The sequence below is a fragment of the Lissotriton vulgaris genome, chromosome 1_1, assembly GCF_964263255.1.
Source record: "Lissotriton vulgaris chromosome 1_1, aLisVul1.2, whole genome shotgun sequence".
Taxonomy (NCBI): Eukaryota; Metazoa; Chordata; class Amphibia; order Caudata; family Salamandridae; genus Lissotriton; species Lissotriton vulgaris.
The window spans coordinates 240,380,062-240,403,562 of NC_141685.1; the positions used below are offsets into that span (position 1 = coordinate 240,380,062).

A 23,501-nucleotide genomic window follows, 5' to 3' on the forward strand; every position below is an offset into this window, starting at 1 on the left:
CTACGTGCAACCATAAGCACAACAATGACAATCTCAATAATTAACAATCAACGTGCAATAGTAGACAAATACATCATCATCATCATCATATTATAGATCTTGAGCACTTAACTTCCTGCATGAGCACTAAAGAAAGAGGAAGAGACACAGGGTACAGCAGCTCTTATGGGGCTATACAGGATGTGATGAATGTACAAGCATCATGGGAAATGTAGTTTTATTTGCATACAAAACGTTTTTCATTGGCTGCTGTGAGTAGCAAATATAACAAAGAGAAGCATAATCCTCGCCTCTGGTCCTGTAATAGAACTCTGGGCTCCTCTGACCATGAAACCCCGTCACCGGGCGCTCCTGTGAGACGTCACTGCAGCACCAAGGAGAGGCCTTGTCCAGGGGGTGCAAAGGAGGTGAGTCCTCTCCAGGGGGGTGCAAGAGAGGTGAGGCCTGTCCAGGGGATGCGAAAGAGGTAAAGCCTGACCAGGGGGTCCAAGAGAAGTGAGGACTGTCCAGGGGGTGTAGAGGAGGTGAGGCCTGTCCAGGGGTGCAAGAGAGGTGAGGCCTGTCCAGAAGATGTGAGGCCTGTCCAGGGGGTGCAGAGGAGGAGAGGCCTGTCCAGGGGTGCAAGAGAGGTGAGGCCTGTCCAGGTGGGTGCAAGGGAGGTGAGTCCTCTCCAGGGGGGTGCAAGAGAGGTGAGGCCTGTCCAGGGAATGCGAAAGAGGTAAAGCCTGTCCAGGTTGTCCAAGAGAGGTGAGGACTGTCCAGGGGGTGTAGAGGAGGTGAGGCCTGTCCGGGGGGTGCAAGAGAGATGAGGCCTGTCCAGGTGGGTGCAGAGGAGGTGAGGCCTGTCCAGGGGGTGCAAGAGATGAGGCCTGTCCAGGGGGGTGCAGGAGAGGTGAGGCCTGTCCAGGGAGTGCAGAGGAGGTGAGGCCTGTCCAGGTGGGTGCAAGAGAGGTGAGGCTTGTCCAGGTGGGTGCAGAGGACGGTGAGGCCTGTCCAGGGGGTGCAAGAGATGAGGCCTGTCCAGGGGGGTGCAAGAGAGGTGAGGCCTGTCCAGGGGGTGCAGAGGAGGTGAGGCCTGTCCAGGTGGGTGTAAGGGAGGTGACCTGTCCAGGGGGTGCAAGAGAGGCGAGGCCTGTCCAGGGGCTACAAGAGAGGTGAGGATTGTCCGGGGGTGCAGAGAGGGTGAGTCCTGTCCAGGGGGTGCAGAGAAGGTGAGGCCTGTCCAGGTGGGTGCAAGGGTGGTGAGTCCTCTCCAGGGGGGTGCAAGAGAGGTGAGGCCTATCCAGGGAATGCAAGAGAGGTGAGGCCTGTCCAGGGGGTGCAAGAGATGTGAGGACTGTCCAGGGGAGGCAGAGGAGGGGAGGCCTGTCCAGGTGGCTGCAAGAGAGGTGAGGCCTGTCCAGGTGGGTGCAAGAGAGATGAGGCCTGTCCAGGGGGTGCAAGGGATGAGGCCTGTCCAGGGGTGCAAGAGAGGTGAGGCCTGTCCACGGGGGATGCAGAGGAGGTGAGGCCTGTCAAGGGGGTGCAGAGGAGGTGAGGCCTGTCCAGGGAAGGCAGAGGAGGTGAGGCCTGTCCAGGGAGTGCAAGAGAGGTGAGGCCTGTCCAGGGGGTGCAAGGGATGAGGCCTGTCCAGGGGTGCAAGAGAGGTGAGGCCTGTCCACAGGGGATGCAGAGGAGGTGAGGCCTGTCCAGGGGGTGCAGAGGAGGTGAGACCAGTCCAGGGGGTGCAAGAGAGGAGAGGCCTGTCCAGGGAATGCGAAAGAGGTAAAGCCTGTCCAGGTTGTCCAAGAGAGGTGAGGACTGTCCAGGGGGTGTAGAGGAGGTGAGGCCTGTCCGGGGGGTGCAAGAGAGATGAGGCCTGTCCAGGTGGGTGCAGAGGAGGTGAGGCCTGTCCAGGGGGTGCAAGAGATGAGGCCTGTCCAGGGGGGTGCAAGAGAGGTGAGGCCTGTCCAGGGGGTGCAGAGGAGGTGAGGCCTGTCCAGGTGGGTGCAAGAGAGGTGAGGCTTGTCCAGGTGGGTGCAGAGGACGGTGAGGCCTGTCCAGGGGGTGCAAGAGATGAGGCCTGTCCAGGGGGGTGCAAGAGAGGTGAGGCCTGTCCAGGGGGTGCAGAGGAGGTGAGGCCTGTCCAGGTGGGTGTAAGGGAGGTGACCTGTCCAGGGGGTGCAAGAGAGGCGAGGCCTGTCCAGGGGCTACAAGAGAGGTGAGGATTGTCCGGGGGTGCAGAGAGGGTGAGTCCTGTCCAGGGGGTGCAGAGAAGGTGAGGCCTGTCCAGGTGGGTGCAAGGGTGGTGAGTCTTCTCCAGGGGGGTGCAAGAGAGGTGAGGCCTATCCAGGGAATGCAAGAGAGGTGAGGCCTGTCCAGGGGGTGCAAGAGATGTGAGGACTGTCCAGGGGAGGCAGAGGAGGGGAGGCCTGTCCAGGTGGCTGCAAGAGAGGTGAGGCCTGTCCAGGTGGGTGCAAGAGAGATGAGGCCTGTCCAGGGGGTGCCATTGAGGTGAGGCCTGTCAAGGGGGTGCAGAGGAGGTGAGGCCTGTCCAGGGAAGGCAGAGGAGGTGAGGCCTGTCCAGGGAGTGCAAGAGAGGTGAGGCCTGTCCAGGGGGTGCAAGGGATGAGGCCTGTCCAGGGGTGCAAGAGAGGTGAGGCCTGTCCACGGGGGATGCAGAGGAGGTGAGGCCTGTCCAGGGGGTGCAGAGGAGGTGAGACCAGTCCGGGGGGTGCAAGAGAGGCGAGGCCTGTCCAGGTGGGTGCAGAGGAGGTGAGGCCTGTCCAGGGGGTGCAAGAGACGAGGCCTGTCCAGGGGGGTGCAAGAGAGGTGAGGCCTGTCCAGGGGGGTGCAGAGGAGGTGAGGCCTGTCCAGGTGGGTGCAAGAGAGGTAAGGCCTGTCCAGGGGGTGCAAGAGATGAGGCCTGTCCACGAGGGTGCAGAGGAGGTGAGACTTGTCCAGGGGGGTGCAGAGGAGGTGAGGCCTGTCCAGGTGGGTGCAAGAGAGGTGACCTGTCCAGGGTGTGCAAGAGAGGTGAGGCCTGTCCAGTGGGTGCAAGAGAGGTGAGGACTGTCCAGGGGGTGCAGAGAGGGTGAGTCCTGTCCAGGGGGAGCAGAGAAGGTGAGGCCTGTCCAGGTGGGTGCAAGGGAGGTGAGTCCTCTCCAGGGGGGTGCAAGAGAGGTGAGGCCTGTCCAGGGGATGCGAAAGAGGTAAAGCCTGTCCAGGGGGTGCAAGAGAGGTGAGGACTGTCCAGGGGGTGCAGAGAAGGCGAGGACTGTCCAGGTGGGTGCAAGGGAGGTGAGTCCTCTCCAGGGGGGATGCAAGAGAGGTGAGGCCTGTCCAGGGGGTGTAGAGGAGGTGAGGCCTGTCCGGGGGGTGCAAGAGAGGTGAGGCCTGTCCAGGGGGTGCAAGAGATGAGGCCTGTCCAGGGGGGTGCAAGAGAGGTGAGGCCTGTCCAGGTGGGTGCAAGCGAGGTGAGGCCTGTCCAGGTGGGTGCAAGCGAGGTGAGGCCTGTCCAGGTGGGTGCAAGAGAGGTGAGGCCTGTCCAGGGGGTGCAAGAGATGAGGCCTGTCCAGTGGGGTGCAAGAGAGGTGAGGCCTGTCCAGGGGGGTGCAGAGGAGGTGAGGCCTGTCCAGGGTTGTGCAGAGGAGGTGAGGCCTGTCCAGGGGTGTGCAGAGGAGGTAAGGCCTGTCCAGGTGGGTGCAAGAGAGGTGACCTGTCCAGGGGGTGCAAGAGAGGTGAGGCCTGTCCACCGGGTGAAAGAGAGGCGAGGACTGTCCAGGGGGTGCAGAGAGGGTGAGTCCTGTCCAGGGGGTGCAGAGAAGGTGAGGCCTGTTCCGGTGGGTGCAAGGGAGGTGAGTCCTCTCCAGGGGGTGCAAGAGAGGTGAGGCCTGACCAGGGGATGCAAGAGAGGTAAGGCCTGTCCACGGGGTGCAAGAGAGGTGAGGACCGTCCAGGGGGTGCAGAGAAGGTGATGCCTGTCCAGGTGGGTGCAAGGGAGGTGAGTCCTCTCCAGGGGGGTGCAAGAGAGGTGAGGCCTATCCAGGGAATGCAAGAGAGGTGAGGCCTGTCCAGGGGGTGCAGAGGAGGTGAAGCCTGTTCAGAACGGAGCAGTGGAAGCCGGCCTGTCCTGTGCTGGGGGTGTGTAGGAAGTGAGGCCTGTCCAGAGGGGGTGTAGAGTAGGTGAGCCTGCCCTGTGCAGGGGGGTGCATATTTGGTGAGACTTGTCCAGGCGGTGCCGGGGGGTTAGGCCTGCTCAGAGGGGTGAGGAGGAGGTGAGGCCTGTCTGATGCTGGGTGATGCAAAGTAGGTGAGACCTGCCCTCTCCAGGGGGTGCGGAGATGGTGAGCTCTGTCCTGTGCTGGAGGTGTAGAGGAAGTGAGGCATGTCCAGGGGGTGTGCATCGGAGGTGAAGCCGGTCCAGGGAGGTGCAGAAGAGGTGAAGCATGTCCAGGGGGGCACAGAGAAAGTGAGACCTGTCTAGGGCGGTGCATTGGAGGTGAGTACTATACATTGTGGTGGTGACAACACAACATCTGTCCAATGCTGGGGGTGCACATTAGGTGAGGTCAGTCCTGTGGGGTGCAGAGGAGGCATGAAGCCAGGCCATGCTGAGCAGCAGAGGTGAAGCCTGTCCATGGGGTACAGAGGAGGTGACGCCTGCCTAGGGGATGAGGAGGAAGTGAGGCATCCCCAGAGTGGTACGGAGGAGGTGAGGCCTGTTCTGTGCTGGGGGGTGCAGAGGAGGTGAGTCCTGTCCAAGGGAAAACAGAGGAGGTGAGGGCTTTCCAGGGGGGTGGAGAGGAGGTGAGGTCTGTCCAGTGGAGGAGGAGGAGGTGAGGCTTCCTCGAGCAGTTAAGGTTAGGTAAGGCCCGTCCAGGGCTGTACAGAGGAGGAGAGGCCTGTCATGTGCTGGGTGGGGGATGGCGTTGAGGGTTGGGGTTGCAGAGGAAGTGAGAACTGTCCAGTGGGGGTGCATAGGAGGTTAAGCTTGTTCTGGGGTTGCAGAGCAGTTGAGGCCTGTCCTGAAAGGAGGGAGTGCAAAGGAGGTGAGGCCTGTCCAAGGTGTGCAGAGGAGATGAAGCCTTTCTTAGCGGGTGCATTGAAAGTGAGGCCTTTGCAGGGGGGGTGCAGGGGAGGTGAGGCCTGTCCAGGGGGTGTGGTGGAGGTGAGGCCTGTCCAGGGGGCGCAGAGGAGGTGAGGCCTTCCATCAGGGGTGGAGAGGATGTAAAGCCTGTCCTGTGCTGAGAATGAAACCTCTCTGCGGGTAGGAGGTGAGGCCTGTCCTCTGCGGGTAGGAGGTGAGGCCTGTCCTCTGGGGTAGGAGGTGAGGCCTGTCCTCTGGGGTAGGAGGAGAGGCCTGTCCTCTTGGTGTGTGGGGGTGGCCTGCCTCAGCCGCTGCTCTCACCACCCAAAGAAGCTCCTTTCCGGGCAAACCACTATTTTTAATCAAGCAACGAAGATTATAACTCCCAGAATGCACTTATATTAGAGTACTGGCATGTACATTCTTTGGATCAATGTACAGAAATATGTGGTACCTTCTCTGGGCATCGTGCAGATAAGGGCAAAGCAGTAATTGTGACAAAAGTGGAAGAACTTTTATTCTCATCATCTTTCTGCAGATTGTGAGTCTGGTGAGATCTGGGATAACGTGAATCTCTCTCGAGGAGATTTCACACCATTGTATCTGTTTCAGGGGTAAATACAAGGATAAACAGGGGGTGCAAGTCAAGCACTCCAGTCTCTGGTGTTCATGGATCTCTGTACTGGCCCAGGCCTGGTCCTGAAAGAGAGGACGAACCGGCTGTTTAGTCTGGTCTCTGTAAGGGAGTGTGGGTGGGCTCAATATCCTGGTCCCAATCAGGCCCCAGCTCACATGCTGGTCCTCACTAGACCCCAGCTCACATCCTCACCCTCCAAGGCCCCGACTCATGTCTTCGTCCTCACCAGGCCCTTGCTCACATCTTGGTATTCACCAAGCCCTGGTCATGCCCTGGTTCTCGCCAGTCCCTGGCTCAATATCCTGGTTCATGCCAGCCCCGGCTCAACATCCTGGTCGTTGCCATTCCCCGGCTCAACATCCTAGTCCTTGCCAGCCCCCGGCTCAACGTCCTGGTCCTTGCCTGTTCCCGGCTCAACATCCTGGTCCTTGCCAGCCCCCAGCTCAACATCCTGGTCCTTGCCAGCCCCCCGCTCAACATCCTAGTCCTTGCCAGCCCCCGGCTCAACATCCTGGTCCTTGCCAGACCCCGGCTCAACATCCTAGTCCTTGCCAGCCCCCGGCTCAACATCCTGGTCCTTGCCAGCCCCCGGCTCAACATCCTGGTCCTTGCCAGACCCCGGCTCAACATCCTAGTCCTTGCCAGACCCCGGCTCAACATCCTGGTCCTTGCCAGACCCCGGCTCAACATCCTCATCAGGCCCTGGCTCGCATGTTGGGCCCGTGAGATATCTGCATAGATGCACTTTGCTGTACTGCCTTCTCTTCCATGCTGTCAAAGGGATAGCGAGCTGTGCAGCCTGGTCCTTTTCTGGCTCTGCAATGAGAGTGAGAAGTCCCATAGTCCCTGCCATGGTTCTGGGTCTCAAAACCAATATCGCCCTGTTTAGCCTCCTCCTGTTTGTAGCGAAAGGGTGAATGTGGTGTGATTGCGGGTGGGACCTACTATTATGGCCATTTGTCTCCTTTCGGCCATTTGCTGAAAGGAAGGATGTTGGGTTGCTGCACAGCGATCAGTATAGTCTTTGCCTCTTCCTGATGAACTCCAACTCGCAGAAGGTCAGGTTGGACTTCCTGGTCTTTTGGTATTTAGACCCGGGTTAGTGAACCCTATTCTGCTTCGTCTCCTTTCAGATGCCAGCACCAGGAAGTCTTGTTTCATGTTTGGGGGGGAAAGGAAAGCTTCCTGTCTTGTGACTGCAGAGCAACCGCTCTGTATTGAAGGATACCCCTCAGCAGCTGTGCTCAAGCCGCATGTTGCCACGTCTCAATCTACCAAACGTGCTTGATGAGAGTGACTGCAAATCTCCTTTACCTGCAGTCCTGCCAGTACCAAGCATTAGACTTTAGACTAACGCATTTCAGTGTGGTGATCCACATCACCGCACTGCAATAGATACGCAGGCATAATCTCGTCTAGCGCCTCCTCAGCTGTGAAGCCGGAGCGCTTTTAGCACCACTGATAGAACGCTGGCTGGCTCCCTGCTGCTTTCAAGCAGGCTTGGGGGTTGGCTCAGCTCGTATCTTCCAAGGCAGTTCATTGCAAAAACAATGTAGCAACATTCTCACCCTCCGTGGCATTCACTGACGTCACAACTTGACTCAGTGATGAGTTTAACCAATATATGGGCTGCATGGCCGCACGTCGCTCAAGTGGGCAAATGACAGACAGTGATGTTAGCTGCATCGCACCCTGCATTGTGGTACGTGCTGCCTAATGATGTGAGAACCGCACTAGATCCGGACCGCAACCAGAGTGGTGTTGCACTACAGACTAGCACAGCCATGTACATGACGTGGCCGGAGCGAGTGATCGAGTCCTGCACAAGAGCCCATGCGGGAGGAAGTCGTCATGGCGAGCTGGCCCTTTGCGCTGATGGCGTTGCTTGCTACAGAGTACTAGTACATTTCTGTGTCACAGGTTCATCTTCAGACCGTGTCTAATTATTTTTAGTGCATTTGTTATAATGAGCAAAGTAAAGTTGCAGCAGCTGAACCTGAGGCCTCAGAGCCTGTAGCTCCACTGTGACCGTCTGACCATGATGGGCTGAGTGTACTCAAGCTGAGGCAAGTGCCGCACCAGCTGTGGGTGGGGTGTAGCGGCTCAGCACCTGCATCAAAAATCGTTTGCACTAGTGACAACCCACTTCTCATTTAGAAGACACATATGATGCCCTCTAATATCCCCCTTTTCAGGTAATTTATCATCAGGCATAATTGTGATCCAAGGCTGTGGCATGTTCTGAAGTGTGCTAATGTGACTGTCAGTGCCACACCCAGAGATGGTGCAAAACAACAGTTGATGGACAGAATGCAGAACAATGTCATACATTCACCCCAGTACAGAGATCTGAGCCTAAATCCATCGTTTTTTTGCACTCCACAACACCCCAGTTCAGACATGGCCATTTCCAAATCAGCCTTGACCCTGTGCCTCATGGAACAGTCCAGCCCGAACTGCCAGAGATGGTGGCACAGAGAAACCCATGTTTTTTGGTCTTGGGGCCTTAGGTGGGCGTGCTCCTAGGCTGGGCAGTGGACACAAGATGTTTGTTTCCAAAGTGAAAACCATGTATCTGAACGCCGTTGTCCAAGCCAAAGAGCAGACCTTCCTCAGTCTGCATCCCTGGGATCTTCCAGTATGACCCAAGTTTGAAGATTATTACAGCTATCCCCTGGCTCAGCCCGTCCTAGCCGTAATTCTGGTCAGCATTGGTGTGTGCTGTGTCCAAGTGGAAGGTGCAGGCAGAGTTCATTTTGAACTTCATATAAAATAACAGCGCACACACCTTAAAGTACAATTTCAATATTCTGTAGGAAATAAAAAAAATAACAGTATGAACCCTTGACCTTTTTAAGTGTGAAATGTTGTTTTCATCACATCCACCATTCTACATAGAAGAGGCAGAAGAAAATTAACATTATCTTTTGTTTTCTATTTTACATTACCTATGGAATATTATGTCAATCAGAATGGTGTGTCGTGTAGTTCCTAAGAATCCCCAGAACCTGCAGGTTTTGGATGACATAAACCGAGGGCTTGGTGTCCCAACTGCTTCTGGACACCCCCACAGGATAAGTCAGCCGTTAGACCAGCTAGCTCTACAGTGCCACTACCAGCCCCCACTATCTTACAGTGGTGTAGGCAGTCTCTGGCAACCACTGATCATGACAACCCTGATTCCTCAGGCATTATGAAAAACTGTACAGTACTTTTCGCCCAGTCTTTTGGGCTCACTTATTCTCAGAATATACACAGCAGGGCGATTAGGATATTTTCATAAGTATTTATTGGTCCAGCATCAGTCTTGTTTAAAACTGTGAAAATCAGGAGACCTTAGCATAGGAAAGAAATTGCTAGTATCAATATAGTAAATAGTAGATACATTTCCACCATAGTGCTAACAAGATTAACATAAGCAGTTCAGATAAAAACAGTAGCACTTGCATATTCCTAAAATGCACGCCTTCAGTAATTTGCCTAAATGTACCTAGCCTAGACCTGTATGTGTAGCATGTATATGTGTATTTGTATGTATGTAGCCAAGAAACCCCTAGGGAAGAACCATCCCCCTCACCTGATGGTTGAGAATAAAGTACCCTGTCTCTGCTTCGAGGATGACACCACGTAAGGGATGTCAGACCGCTGCATGTCGAACATTCAGCATGCAGGACCCCGTGTCAGCTTGGAAGGAATTCTCCACTTATTTGCATGGAGGAATAAGGGTCTTATATACTAGAGTGGTCACTCTAGGGTTTCTTTTAGAATTGATATGTTTTGAAAACAGTCATAAATGTTTTGAAACAATCATAAATGTTTCCCAAACAAATGCGATCATGCACAGCTGGCTTTTGGCCAAGGATGAAAAAAGTGGTGACCTTTATGCAGGATAATAATACCGTGCCTGAGGACATGTTTATGTACGTCAGGTACAGGGATTATGATAGAGTACCGAGAGCCTGGTATCAAAGAGACAGGCGCAAGCTACTCGGTAAATGGTAATCTGTTTAGAATCGTTATTGTTTTATGGATAGGACATTGTATGAGAAATAGGGGTAATAACGACAGGACTAGCTTAAAGGACATGACACCCACTCCACATCAAAAGGTCAACAGGGTCAGCTAGATAATGCTAAAGATAAGGCAAGTAAAAGCATAAAAATCATTTATGGAATTACTAAAAGCACTTTAAAAGCCTGTAAACAATGTGCATAAAAGAAAAGCCATTTTGCCTAAAAGCTTTCAAAAGGTCCTCTAAAATTGTATATGTTTTTATTATTACACTTGAGCACCTTGAAATCCCCTGTGCTCAATCAGAGCGGAGAGGAAAAAATAAAACAAAATGCCAAATAGTTCCCAGCACAGGAAGTGCCAGATTGTTTATGAATCCTGTACAGCAGACTCAACATCGCTGAACATTGCATCCGCAGGTGGCAATCCCTGCAGCACTTCCAATATAATGTAGAGTGAGCAAAGATGGTCATCTCTGGTTTCCACAGTAGGACCCTGGGAAGAATAAAATGCCTGCATGCCTGGAACCGATGCCTGTACCACTGGAGCAGCGTCAATTTCTCTTCCCACAGGCTCAGAATCACCCCTTGGAGGCTCTAGAAATGCCATCATCAGCATGAGAATATACTGTGGACAACTATGCACGTGGGCCTGCAAGGGCTCCAGGAGCAAATCTATGTCTGGTGGCGCAACCGATGGAAATGTCAGACAAAGGTCCAACAAACATCCGAATCAGCAGAAGAGGCATTGGAACACAGGCTGGACATGGATCGGGAAGTTCTACGGGGCAGGGCCTGTATCTCTGCTGAAGACCTTGCAACCTTGAGATCAAAAGTCTTTCTGGCTGAAGGTGAGTCCATATTTTGTTGAAACATAGCTTTCAGTCCGCTCAGCGAATCAAACCTTATACTGGAAACATTTAATGAAGGCCACAGTGATGCCTCCCTAACTGTGCTAGCCGGTGGAAACAATACTGGCTTACAGCAAACAACCCTGAGGTTTACTGTGATTAGATATGCGATACCTGGCACAATCCCGCAACAGCCTCGATCAGTCAGCATTAAACAACTCCCATTCAAAACTAACTCGAAAACTGGATGAATCACTGCAGGTGGGGACCCTTTCAAGTAGCTAGATAAGTTCGAGGCATTACATGCTCTGTGAAGCGAGACCTCCTTCCACACTAAAGCCTTCTCACAGTCTGTTCCACTTAAGAAAACTTCACTGTCCTTATTTCTACACCTATATTTGTACGGTAACTCCCAGGTTTCTTGTATGAACCCTTCACCCAACGGTTCATACCTGCCTGGTTGGAAAGACAGTATTTGAACTGGAATGTCGTGCTTGGCAGTGTGATGTAGACTTGAATGAACCGTTCTGTAGACAGTGACTCTGCTACTGTAAAGGTACGTTTTCTAATTTTTCAATGAGCAGCATGATTTACTTTTATCATAGATGATGGACTGAGCGTTTGAGCAAATCAAACACTCACCCCCAGTCAACTGATCTGGGTTTAATCCATCACCATTCTTTAGCTCAAAAACGAAGGATTTAGGTCCAGATCTCTGTACTGGGATGAATGTATGACATTGTTCTGCATTCTGTCCATCAACTGTTGTTTTTGCAATTGTCACCCTGAGTGGGACGGGTATGCTCAGACGTGAGTTCCGTGCTCTCCATGCCACTGGAATCAAGCTATCCTGGCTGATGAGGGCTGAAAGCCTAAAACCGGTCCTAGGATGCTTGTTTCCAGTCAAGGGAGGACCTGGCTTGGCAGTTCGGGCTGGACTGTTCCCATGGGGCACAGCGTCAAGACTGATTTGCATATGGCTGGGTTCAAACTGGAATGGCATGGTGAGCAAGAAAACGATGGATTTAGGCCCAGATCTCTGTACTGGGGTGAATGTATGACAATGTTCTGCGTTCTGTCCATCAACTGTTGTTTTTGCATTTGTCACCCCGAGTGGGACAGGCATGCTCAGACGTGAGTCCTGTGCTCTCCATGCCACTAGAATCGAGCTATCCTGGCTGATGAGGGCTGAAAGCCTGAAACCAGTCCTAAGATGCTTGTTTCCAGTCCAGGGAGGACCTGGCTTGGCAGTTCGGGCTGGACTGTTCCCATGGGGCACAGGGTTAAGACTGATTTGCATATGGCTGTGTTCAAACTGGAATGGCATGGTGAGCATAAAAACGATGGTTTAAGGCCCAGATCTCTGTACTGGGGTGAATGTATGACATTTTTCTGCATTCTGTCCATCAACTGTTGTTTTTGCATTAGTCACCCCGAGTGGGACGGGCATGCTCAGACGTGAGTCCTGTGCTCTCCATGCCACTGGAATCAAGCTATCCTGGCTGATGACGGCTGGAAGCCTTAAACTATTTCTAGGATGCTTGTTTCCAGTCCAGGAAGGACCTGGCTTGGCAGTTCGGGCTGGACTGTTCCCATGGGGCCCAGGGTCAAGACTGATTTGCATATGGCTGGGTTCAAACTGGAAACTGGCATGGTGAGCAAAAAAATAATAGATTTAGGCCCAGATCTCTGTACTAGGGTGAATCCATGATATTATTCTGCATTCTGTCCATCAACTGTTTTTTGTTGTTTTTACTTTGTATCTCTGCATGCCATAGTCAACTGTCTTTCGATCAAATTATAAGCTGAAAACAGATTTGAGCTGTTAATGTACTGCCATGGCACGTGGCCAGAACGCAGCAATTGTAGCATCCAGCTCAAAAGCAAAATGGAGTGCAATTGACAATCCCCTTGTTGTAAAATAGACAAATCTTTTTCCACTATGTCAATTGCAGAGGACACAATGTTGCCTAGTGAACAAATACTTTAAGAAAGTGTGGTCATACCATTGTCTACCACAGCCAGGGCCTTTTCTTGGTTAATCCTATCAATTTCAGTTAATCTCTCAACAGCATACTTTTAGTAGACTTTCCACAGTCCATTGTACAGGGCTTATACGAAGCATTTCTTACACTGTTTCTTGGGAGCTAGCAAGAAATCCCTAAGATTCATGTTGTCTGACAGAAAGGACAAGTGTTGTTTCACCTGTTGAGGTTTTTAGCCATTCAAGGCACAATTTACCAACACTATAAGAAGTCACTACCACTGGGTCGTCTGTGTGTACATAGCATGGGTCAGGCCTATGGATACTAAACCCTCTGGTGGTACCCCTAAATTTTGACTGACACCTATTTGTGTCAATAAGCCAAACCAACCAACCCTTCCAATTGGGAGCTGATGAATTGTATGTACCATTCTGTATTAGTGTACCCAGTACCTCCTCACTAATCAGTGTATCATTTGATATACCTTTAATAGGTGTGGGTGAGGGAAAGTGTGGTGTTTTCAGACCTTTAATTTTTGCAAACCCATAGCAGGTAATCTGCAATGGAATGAGGCAAGCTCTAAATAAAGCCACTGATCCCTTAACCTGCCAATCTTTCGTCCCCCTGATGGATTTTGTGTTTATTGTATTCCTTCAATAGTCTAAACCTTGTATGGACAGTTGGGAGATAAAAGGTGCTGAATATATAAGCTTGGTGTTTGGCAGTATAATTTTCTTCGCAGTTGCCTTTGTTTGTACTAGCTTATAGTAGTATGACATTGGGTCTGATATATTGAAACATGAAAAGTATGCAAATTTCAGTGCAAATGTGTAAGAACTACCTTTTGGTGATGTCGGGCCATGTTCCCATTAATGGTAAGTGTTTACAGTGCGTGGAATACTACCTCTGTGCAAAACGTGATAACCATAATGCTGTTAACAAAACTTACTGTCAAAGTCAGGTGTATCTTCATACAATTCCCTGTAATAAAACGCAGCAGATTGTTTTAAATCTGAGAGCATAGTATTTAAGGTCTCAATGTCCCAATTATCAGAGAGTGTACTCTCGGTAATGAAATCATTCATTGAAATTTTAAACAGGTGTGGAATTTTTAAACGTTTAGTAGGACCAAATACATCATATGAAACCCTATCCCAAGCTATAACATCGGGTACTGGAACTGCTGTAATGTTTACTAGGGATAAGTCTCTTTGTTCACGGTGTGATGACATATGTGGTCTCAGGACCAAGTTCACAGGTTGTATTGCAGAGCGTTGTGAGAGGTAATGTCCATTCAATAGTGGGGTAAATGCCAAGCCAGTTACTATGCCAAGCCAAATTATTAGGAACATGATCCTTAATGTAAGCCAAAGTCATTGAAATTGATGAAGTAGCCAGACACAGTTTGATCTAACTTTGGGAGCTGAGCAATGTTTGTAGAGCTGGCAGTTGCTTCTTGTGAAACATCTAAATGTAAACCTCATTATTGGGCCAAATTGCAACTTGCGTTTCAGTTTTATTTGGATGTTGTTCTGTTTCAATAGGTTTGATTCGTACTCTGTGGTTTGGTACGCTGGCATCTTGTGCAGAGGAGTCGTAAAACTTTATTAGTCTTTCTATCTGAACTTCCTATACAGTAGCGAGAGGAGATCCGTGGCTACTTAGTACTCCATGTTGAGAATCGGGAACATTGTGTGGTTTGATCAGATCATTGGAGACAAGTCTTTTTTTTTTTTTGCCGACAAGTAACAGAAGAAGTACTGTTCTTGTTTCCGAAACCACGGGGACAGGTACATTTGTTATTTAGAATGGCCCAAACTCCTTCTTGTCCACGATCTTTTCTCTGACCATGTTCCCAACCTTCGGAACTCAGACATGTCATGCCGGAACCGGTTTCAGTTCCCCAGTGGCGGTGCATTTTAGTTGGATTTTGCTTTGTAATGCCTGAAATTCATTGAGTTCCTGTAAAACAGCCAAACGACCATTCAATTCAAATGGTTTTACATCCGCCACTGTGCTCGCACAATCTAAGTCAGGTTTCCACATTCTTGTCCCAATCAGGATCTCATAGGTGGTACGTCCTCCCAAGGATTTTCTTGGCACATTGTTTAGTGCACTCTGGACCCCATAAAGGTGAATTACCCAACTACCGCCCGCACCTAATACCCTTGCTGCTAAGGATTGCTTCAGGTCCTGGTTTTCCACTCCACCACCAACGTTCCCTCATGATGATAGGGAGAGAAGTACCGCAAGGGCATGCTCATACTTTCCATGGCTTCCTTGTAAGCCTAAGAGCCAAACCCAGGGCGTCGGTCGGAATGTAATGCGCCAATTGCGTATGTCCTGATGAAGACTCGCAATTCCTTTATAACAGTTCGAGAATCAGCTGACCACTGAGGCCAAACCCATAGAAACCTAGAGCATGAATCCATTGCCACCAAGATGTACTTGTAAGCCCCGTCTGGATGTAAGGGGCCGCAGTTATCCAAATAGGCACATGCGAGAGGTCTTTCCGAGATGAGTAATGGTGTCTGTGGTGGCCGTGCTATGGTGGAACATTTCATCTCCTGGCAGATGTCTCACTTTAAGACATAAGCTTTTGTTTGTTTAAACAAACGTGACCAACATAATCGCCGCTTCAGTAATGAAACTGTAGCAGTAACTTCTGTGTGTGCAGAGCCCAGACCCTAGTGTCCAGCTAGTATTAAACCTAATCTGCAATCCATGTTTGGTATAACTCTATCCCCCCACTCTTGGAATTTGAGCATACAGTGTATTGTGTGCATCTAATTTATAGGAATATTTGACTGGAAAGCCTTTCGGAGTGTAAGGACCATTTTTGAGGCGTGACAGCTATCATTATGTCTCTATCCTCGTGCTAGAAAGAGTGAATGTAGCGACTGCCACAGTTTGCACTGTAACCTTGGTGACTTCATCACCCAGTGAATTCCCATCGTGTACGCCAACACGCTGATGACTGAAGGTGTGAATCACTTGAGCAAGTGGCAGGCATGCTTTGAGCTTTGCCTCTTGTTCCCTTAACAATCTATGTTTAATTGTACAGCCTTGGAATTTCTAAACCCATTCTGGCCCCAATAATGAAGCTATTCATTATAGGACTGCACATAGTAAAATGAATCACACACTATCAGTGTTGGGAATTCCAGATATGTGTATTGTAGTGCTAATATCAGGGTTTTCAGCTCTGCCAACCGTGCTGGACAATCTTCTAGAGATTGCGTAGTCGTGTTGCTGGGATGGAACATACTGTCATGCATATGTCCCTTTACTGTAGCACATGATGTGCTATACTGTTGCTTACTTTCTATATCAGGCTGAGCAGAACCATCAGTATAAATGATGTATTCATATTTCTCTAGAGGCAAGATTTTATTTGGGAGAGGGTATTCTAGTTTGTACTGCAGGAACGGTTTCCTTTTTAATGGAGAATCATATCTGTAATCTACGTCTGTTGCTGTGAGAGAATTAGACTATTGTATCAATTGTGGAGGCAATGCTTTAGCATTTGGAATGCTCTCTTTGGTAACGGCTTTAAAGTTGGTACTGGGGTTACAACATTTATGGCTTTCCCCTGTGCCACTGCTCTTTCTCTCACTACAGCAGTCTGTACTGCTGTCAGTATTTTATTTATTTATTTTGTGGTTTTTATAGAGCGCATCAATCATCCCGAAGGATATCACGGCGCTAAGAGCCAGAGAAGCTGCTAGGGTGACAGCTGGGATTTATGGTTTAGTATAGAGATACGTTTTGAGATTCCTTCTGAACTGAAGATAGTTGGAGGTGTGTCTTAGCTTGGGGGGGAGCTCGTTCCATCTCTTGGCTGCTAGGTGGGAAAAGGAACGTCCACCTGTTCTGACCTTATGGATGCGTTTAGGCTTTGCCAATGCAGATTGGCAAGATCGCAGATTTCTGTTAGGTTTGTAAAATTCGATCCTTCCTTGCAGTATCGAAGGGCCAGTTCCATGTAGGGTCTTGTGAGCATGACTGAGTAGCTTGAAGGCAGCCCTCTGACGCATTGGGAGCCAGTGGAGTTTATTTAGGCACTCTGATGCTGAGTCGCGCTTACTTTTGTTAAGAATAAGTTTAGCCGCCTGGTTTTGCACAATCTGCAGACGTGAGAATAGATGGTCGTTCATCCCATTGAAAAGTGCATTACCATAATCCAGGCGACTGACCAGTAGTGCCTGCGTAACGGACCGTCTGCAGTCCAAGGGTAGCCAAGGGAATATTTTAGCAAGGAGTTTGAGTATGGCAAAACTTTTCCCGCAGAGTGATCTGACATGATCTTTCATGGAAAGAGTATCGTCCATAATGATTCCCAGGTTCCTGGCCTGTTGACTGGGAGAGGGGGCCGTTCCCAGTGAAGGGGGCCACCATGTGGCATCCCATACATGTTTTGCTCCCCCAAATAGTAGGATCTCTGATTTCCCGGCATTCAGCTTCAGGGAATGCTTGTGCATCCAGTCGGCCATTTCTCCTAGACAGTTGTGTAGTTTGGATTTGATGACATCAGGGCCTTCATCCATAGTCACCACCAGCTGTGTGTCGTCAGCGTATGAGCAGACTCCAATGCCCCACTTCCTCCCAATGTCGGCTAAAGATGAAACATAGACATTGAAGAGGGTGGGGCTCAAAGAGGCACCCTGTGGTACCCCACAGCCGATGGTGCTTGGTTTAGAGTGATACTGTCCCATGTGTACAGCTTGGGTACGGTTGGATAAGAAGGAGTGGAGCCAGCCCAAGGCTTTGGACTGTACTCCCTTGCTTCGAAGTATATGAAGCAGGTGTTCGTGGGAGACCGTATCAAACGCCGCTGACAGGTCGAGCAATATCAGTGCCACCGCCCCACCCTGGTCGGCGGTGGATCTGATACCGTCCGACACTGCCAGCAACGTTGCTTCGGTACTGTTATTGGCTCTAAACCCTGTTTGGGACGGGTCTAGGAGGGAGTTGGTCTCTAGGTATTTAGTCAGCTGTATGTTGACCAGTTTCTCCAGGGCTTTTGAGAGAAAAGGGAGCTGTGATATTGGTCTATAGTTTTCGTTGCTGCAAATCGAATTTCAGCATTTGTGTACAAATATGGTTTGTATGCTATTGGGACTGTCTCACCTTCATTGAAAGTGATTAAGGAATATCCTGATAAACCCGGGACCACCCGGATCACCAAGTTGATGGTATTCACACGTGTGTGTAAATGTTTAGATGCTATCATGTCAGCCTGAACTGAACGTAGACTATCCATGTGTTGCTGTTTCCACTGATGTGATGTGAAATCAGGTCTGATTAGGTTGTAGAAAGGTTTTACTCGTTCTGCATAGCCTAGAATGTATGTTCTGTCAAAGTTTAGAAATCGTAAGATGGATCGCAAACCTTTGGGAGTCTTTGGAGGGTGGAGCACCGCATAGTTTTCTAAAAAGTTGGCTGCCAAGCTCTTGCCTATACTTGATAGCTCATATCCCAAAAATAGGACATTGAGATTGGCAGTTTTAGATTTCTTGAAATTAAATTTGTAGTCCAAATTGGCAAATCCCACAATTATGTTGTTCACCCTGCTCAAGTGTTCAAGTAATTCATCTTCCGTCAGATAGATATCATCTACAGAGGACACTGCATTCTCGTCACATGTTTGTAATAATTCTGACACTCTTGCAGAAAACAGCCCCGGGCTGTTCCTATACCCCTGGCGCAAACAACGGAAGTGATGCTGAGTGCAGAGGGCAGAAAATGCTGTCAAATATCTGCTCTCTGGAGCTATATTTTGGCAGAAGAATCCATTTGAGATATCGAATATCATTTTGTATTTCTTCCATACAATGTTATTCATTAATGCGGCACTGTGTGCATGTTGAACTGCAAATGCTGGCATGCATGTGTTCAAATGTCGATAATCTAAAACTAGACGATATGTGCTGTCAGGTTTCATTACTGGAAACAAAGGATTATTCATCCGTGAGTTGCAAGTCTCAATTATACCTTGGTATTCGAGTTGATCTAAGATTTCTTTGACCTGCCTTTTTGCATAATTTTTTATAGGGACTGTCTCTGAGGATTTGGAGTAGATTTCAATAGGATTTCATGGAGGTAGACTCCACGTCCCACCCTACATGGTTGCAGTATAATGTTGGAGCTAGCGCTTTAAAAATTCTGGAACGAGGTTAGAGAAAGCAGGCAAAATGACGCTTTGCCCCTTTGGGCAATCCTTCACAAACCAGGCAACCAATCTCTTTCTGCTAACAGTATGTCATGCCCATATGTTAGTTCTCCCAAAAGAGACCTTTAACATTTCTTGAGATGTCCCCCTCTATTTGGAGTGTAATTTCGTACAGTGCAATTGGGACACTTACTCTGGTATCAGGTGTTTCCACTATGATGTGTTCATTCAATACTGCTCTAACCAGAAAATCCTTCAGGTTCTGGTGAGCTCTTGTTAATTCTACCACGCTGTCTAACATTGTCATAGCCCCGTTCAGAAGCTGAGTCCTCAGTAGCCTCGGCATGTCTAATTTTCAAGCCTGCTACTTTACTCTTTTTGAATTGAGGTTTTGATTTAGGTTGCTCTTCCTGCTTGATATTATAATCAGAATTTCGATAATGTCTTTGTCGATCTTCTTGCTTTTGTTCAGATCACCCGTCCCTCTTCGAGTGTTATTGAACCCTGGAAGGAACGAAAGGAACGTGTATCAGTGTCCAGATACCTGTCAGGTTTCCTAATCTTATCACGATTCCTAAGGGAATGTATGACGTTACAACGCATACATTTACAATGCATGCCTTTACAACGCAGTTTTTACATCGCAACATCCTTCACAACGCATTCTTTTACATTGCATACCATTACATCACATTTTCAGAAACTACCTTTACAACGCATTCCATTACATCGCATTATACCATTACAACGCATACTATTACAATGCATACCATTACATCGCATTTAAGGTAAATGTTGGGTAGTATAGGGGTAATAATTACTATTCTAACTCCAGTGAGTGCAACAGTAGGGTAAGTGTTGGATAGTGTAGGGATACTATGCATTGTAATGGTATGCATTGTAATGACTTGCGATGTAATGCCTGCATTGTAGTGACATGCGTTGTAATGACATGCGTTGTAGTGACATGCAATGTTATGGCTGCGTTGTAATGGCATGCTATGTAAAGGATGTTCCGATGTAATGACTGCTATGTAAAGGTAGTGCGATGTAATGACTGCGTTGTAAAGGTTGTTTCCCTTCCTAAGGTTATACCTCTTTTGAGAGGACTCACTTTTTTGATCGTGAATTATTTTCTGAATTGTTATTTTTAGAATTTAGTTTTTCCATTTCGTTTTAGAAGAAGTGGGTGCTTGCTTTGAGTTGTCTTTGTCGGGACAACCCTTCATATGTGGCTTCCCTGCATTTGTTCCCAAATTATCGCTACCTAATGCAGGATAGGTTTATTCGATAATTTGTGGAAATTTTCGTTCCCTGTTGATAGGAGCTGTTTCCCATAGGTGGCTGTTTATGGCCATTTCTGCTGCTTCCCCCTTATATTTCTCAGCATTATTGCAGAGACTGGTGCAAAATTACCCATCAGTTTCATACTCAAGTCCAGGGCAGGCCCTGCCCACTACTCGTTCTGTAGCTGTTTCAATAAATCAGGAACAACTGCTAACGAAGAGGTACCGTGTACTCTGATGTAAACTGCAGCAAAGATTGTTCCCCAAGTGGTACAATCCTCAATCGAGAGAACCACCCCCAATAGCAAGCAAATTGTTAGCATTCTATGTTTTCCCGCAGACCTGTATTGGGAAATACTGCTTGCAGCTGTGCATTTTTTTGTGCTATCCAGAACGGAATTTGCTCCCGTTTGGCTGCATCCTGATGCCCCACAGGATATGTCAGCCATTAGACCAGCTAGCTCTACAGTGCCACTACCATCCCCTGCATCATACTGTGGCGCAGGTAGTTTCTGGCAACCACTGAACGTGACAACCCTGATTCCTCAGGGCTCGTGGAAAACAGTACAGTGCATTTCACTCAGACACTCGTGCTTGCTTTCTCTCAGAAAATACACAGGATGGCGATTAGGATATTTTCAATAAGAATGTATTGGTCCTGCGACAATCAGGAGACAGAAGCAGCAAAAGAGATTGCTAGTACCAATACAGTAAATAGTAGATACATTTCTATCCTAGTGCTAGTAGGATGAACATAAGCAGTTCAGATAAAAACAGTAGCACTTGCATAGTCCTAAAATGCGTGCCCTAAGTGATTTGCCTAAATGTACTTCGCCTAAATCTGTATATGTAGCATGCATATATATGCGTGTAGCCAAGAAACCCCTAGGGAATAACCAGCCCCCTCACCTGATGGTTGAGAATGAAGGACCTTGTCTGTGCTTCGAGGATGACACAATGCAAGGGATGTCAGACCGCTGCATGTCGACGATTCAGCATACAGGACCCCAAGTCAGCATGGACGGAATTCTCCTCTGATTTGGAAAGTGGTCACTCCAGGGTTTTTTCAAGAATCGATATGTTTTGAAAACAATCATGGATGTTTTGAAAATAATCACCAATGCTTTTCTAAACAAATGCGATCATGCACAGTTGGCTGTTGGCCAAGGTTGAAAAGATTGGTGAGTCTTATACAGAATAATTCTGCCGTGCCTAGGGTCATGTTTATGTACATCAGGTACAGGGATTACGATAGAATACTAAGAGTATGGTGTCAGAGAAATAGGAGTAAGCTACTAGATAAAAGGTCACCTGTTTAGAATCGTTATTGTGGTGTAGATCTGACAAATGTATGTCATAGGGATATACATGACAGGACTAGCCTAAAGGACATGACAAAACCTAATCTGCGATCTATGTTTGGTATAACTCTAACCCTAACTTCTGGAATTTGAGCATGCGGTGTGTGTGTGCATCAAATTTATAGGAATATTTGAGTGGCAAGCTCTTCGGTATTGCAGAGCTGTTTTCTGAGGCGTTGACAGCTATCAGTATGTCTCCATCTAGCCTCGTGCTAGAACAAGTGATTGCAGAAACTGTTGCATTGGCGGCTTCATCAGCCAGTGAATTCCCTTCAGCATGAACGTAAAGTACAAAGCCTACAGGCTGAAATAACACAACTAGAATCTGAAGTAAGAGATCTTGATCTAAAGGAAGCTACAGCACAAAACTATGAGATATTAAAAGAGGTTATTAAGAAGCATCAGTAAGACATCAATCAAAGAAAAGCACATAAACTTAAGAGGGACCAAATTGATTACAAGCAAGGGAGAATCTTTACTGTCTCTAAAAAATATGATTACTTGGTAGTGCATGATAATAAGGATCAGGCAAAGAGCAAATCCAAACCTGCTAACATCAGCTCCAGTTCCACATCTATTAGCAGCAATAAAGATATGAGTTTTTTATGCGAGGTAAAAAGGATCAAAAGAGGGAACAGGGACCAACCAAATCGACAGGCAAATCCATCAAAAAGACAAGGAGAGACAAGATAGGTATTTGATTGAGATCATGGAACAAACAGAATTAGACAACAGTCAAACTAAAGTGGTGGAAGTGATTAATCTTAGTGAGTAAACAATAACTAATGATATGGTCAGCCTTTTGGAGAAAGGTATGGGCTTCTGACCGAAAGATTCTGGTGATGTGTGTAACTCTATTATAGATTTGTTTAAGTTTACAAGGAATCTCAAACCGAAAAAAGCTTTCAGCCCTCATATCCAGACGTAGACCCCGGGCTCACTGTGCCACTGGATTCAATTTATCCTGGATGACGAGGGGTGAAACCCCGAAACCGGTCCTAGGAGGCTTGTTTCTGGTCCTGGGAGGACCTGGCTTATCAGTCGGGGCTGAACTGTTCCCATGAGGCACATGGTCAAGACTGATTTGCATATGGCCAGGTCTAAACTGGGGTAGCATGGTGAGCAAAAGAATGATGGATTTAACCCAGATCTCTTGACTGGGGGTGAATGTTTTGATTTGTTTTGCAAACCGTCCATCAATTGTGTGTCTTTTGCTTCCTCGCCCTGAGTGCGGCGGGTATGCCCAGACGTGGGTCCCGGTCTCACTGTGCCACTGGATTCAAGCTATCCTGGCTGAAGAGGGGTGAAATCCCGTAACCGGTCCTAGGATGCTTGTTTGTTTAGTAATGTGGATTTGGAGTACATTTTAATGGGATTTCGTGGTCAGTAGACTCCAAGTACCACCCTACATGGTTGCAATATAATTCTGGAGCTAGTGCGTATGAATGTTTTAAAGATTCTGGAACGAGGTTGAAGAAAGCAGGCAAAATTACGCTTTCCTCTCTTGGGCAATCCATCACAATCTCAGACGGCCAATCTTTTTCTGCTAACAGTATGTCATATCCATATGTTAAATTCTCCCAAAAGAGACCTTTAACTTATCTTGAAAAGGCCCCCTTTATTTGGAGTGTAATTTCGTGTAATCGATGGGGGACACTAACTCTTGTATCTGGTGTTTCCACTGTGATGTGTTCATTCAATACTGCGGTCACCAGAAAATCCTTCAGTTTCTGAGGAGCTATTGTTACTTATGCCACACTGTCTAGCATCGTCAGGTCCTATTCCTTGCTCAGAAGCTGAGTCTACAGTAACATGGGCATGTCTAATTTTCAAGTCAGTTACTTTCTTCCTTTTGAAATGAGTTTTTGCTAATTTAATGTGAATTACGGTGAGCTTCCCACTTTGTCTTTGGTCGATCTTCAGTCTTTTGTTCTGATCGCCCGTCCCTCTCCAAGTTTTTTGATGAACCCTGAAAAGAACAAAAGGAATGTGTATCAAGTCCTGATACCTGTCAGTTTTCTTAAAGCTATCATGATTCTTTTCTGAATAGTTCTTTTTAAAGTTTTTATTTTTTCCATTTCTTTTTAGAAGAATTGGGTGCTTGCTTTGTGTTGTCCTATCGGGACTACCT

At 48.3% G+C, this 23,501-nt stretch overlaps 2 protein-coding genes across 2 annotated transcripts in view; both read left to right on the plus strand.

Moving 5' to 3' along the window:
- Positions 1-548: 548 nt before the first annotated feature.
- Positions 549-23,501, plus strand: part of LOC147745344 (uncharacterized) — a 44,087-nt gene continuing 21,134 nt past the window's right edge. Inside the window, exon 1 of the mRNA XM_086952261.1 lies at positions 549-629. The gene's annotated coding sequence lies outside the window, so the exon portion shown is untranslated. The remainder of the gene's footprint in view (positions 630-23,501) is intronic.
- Positions 3,891-23,501, plus strand: part of LOC147745345 (uncharacterized) — a 175,963-nt gene continuing 156,352 nt past the window's right edge. The window contains exon 1 of the mRNA XM_086952258.1: positions 3,891-3,923. The gene's annotated coding sequence lies outside the window, so the exon portion shown is untranslated. The remainder of the gene's footprint in view (positions 3,924-23,501) is intronic.